Source organism: Lagenorhynchus albirostris, chromosome X (assembly GCF_949774975.1).
Source record: "Lagenorhynchus albirostris chromosome X, mLagAlb1.1, whole genome shotgun sequence".
Classification (NCBI taxonomy): Eukaryota; Metazoa; Chordata; class Mammalia; order Artiodactyla; family Delphinidae; genus Lagenorhynchus; species Lagenorhynchus albirostris.
The window spans coordinates 90165504-90167598 of NC_083116.1; positions in this window are offsets into that span (position 1 = coordinate 90165504).

The following is a 2095-nucleotide window of genomic DNA, read 5'->3' on the forward strand; positions in this document are numbered from 1 at the left end:
CACCATATGATATCACTTATATATGAAATCTAAAACCTGACACAAATGCATCTACGAAACAGAAACAGACTCACAGACGTAGAAAACAGACTTGTGGTTTCCAAGGGGGATGGAGGGTGGGGGAGGGATGGAGTGGGACGCTGGGGTTAGCATATGCAAGCTATTATATATGGAATGGATAAACAAGGGAAAAAATATTTTTAAAAGAATGTATGTATATGTATAACTGAATCACTGCTGTACAGCAGAAATTAACACAACATTGTGAATCAACTATACTTTAATACAAAACAAATTTAAAAAATGGGAAGACATGAACAGGTAATTCACAAAAAGAAAAAGAGATGTACGATGGCCACCAAATATATTTTTAAAGCTCAAACTTACTTACAATTAGCAAAATGCACATTAAAATAACACCAAGATGCCATGTCTCATCTATCAGACTGGTAAAAATTAAAAGTGTGACAATATGTTATGTTGGTGAGGCTGTGGGGAAAAAAGCACTCTAGTATATTTATGTTGGGAACACAAACTGCTTCGATCCTTCTGGCGAGGAATTGGGTAATATCTAACTAGACTACATTTGTTCTTACCTCTTGAGTCAGCAATCCTACATCTAGAAATCCATCTTAAAGATCTCCAACAAAAGGAAGACTATGAATGGATATGGAATGATTTCATACTGTTAAATGAAAAAAAGTGAAGCTTTAAAGAGTGTCTAGAAAGAAGGGGATATAAGAAGACATACATGTCCTTGCAAAAGAAATACAGGAGGATACACTTGAAACTAAAGAGCTCACTTACCTACAGGGGATAGGTGGGAAAGGGACAGGATAGTAGGGACAAGGAGATAAGTGACGCTTCTCTGAATATACCTTTTTGTGTAGCTTTGATTCATGAAACCATACTGTTTCACATCCTCCAAAAAAATTAAAATTAACTACAATGTGGGGTGAACCCTAAATGACATATACGCTAACAAATGAACATACCTATGTTAAAACTGAATAGTATAATGGCACTGAAGAGGATGGGAAAGGAAAGAAATTAGCCTAAGTATTTCAGTTATCAGTAGAGGGCATAGAAAGACACTGCAGGAGGAAGAGACTTCTCTTCCTAGCTCTAGTGTGCTGCTCTCACCAAGTTCCTGCAGCACCCATGGCTTCTGCAGTGCATCCCTAGGTGGACAGCAGCACCCAGCGGCCATAAGCATGTGGCACATCCCATAAACGTCTTCCCCCGTCATCCCAGAGGGCAGACTTCCATCAAGCCCTGCCAACCAGCTCAGCAAACTTCTCTGCCATCCAATGGGTCTTGGTCGTGCCCTTTCCAATTAGATCAAATTCTAAGCTGGGGTGGAGAGATGGGGAGTGGCCTCTTTCTCAGGTGCTTTATCTCAGCACTAGGGATAAAGGCTACTCCCTATATTTGGAGTGCTCTTTACCTCTTAGTAGCCAATCTCCCATTCCTCCAATTCCCTGTTATAGTTAATTACTTATATTAAACATGCTCTCTTCAAACTCCTGTGTGATTTCTGTCTCTTGATTGGGCTCTAAGAATATACTAGGTAACACTGGAGTGTTCTGCCTAGTCAGTGAGCACATTTAGTGCCCAGATCCTGTTTCTCAATACCATTCTCCAATAAAAGGAGTTAGGGCTTCTTGGAGAAGTGCTTGAGTCCAGGGCTGGAGCAGGGAAACTACAAGATGAACCTGAAACATCTTGTGGTGCCAAAAAGTAAGAACGTACTCAAAAAAGGCAGGGCATGTCAAAAAGATACAGAAGCCAACCCAGAGGAGCTCCTAATGGCCAAAGCTAGAGATCTGAGCAACAAAACATAAACAATAGTATTGGATTATAACCCATGAAATAAAAATGAATATCCATAAGTCCATACTGATATAAATACATGATTGAATAAACTAATAAATGGGAGAGATGAGACAGATAACTTGGAGAATTTCAAATAATGTGTGTAGATATTTCCCCGTCCAGGAGGTAGTGGTTAACATCCTCTCCCCATCCCTGGGTGTGCTTAGTGACTTGCTTCCTAAGACTGGAGTATAGAAAGGGGGTGGGGAGTATCTTTATA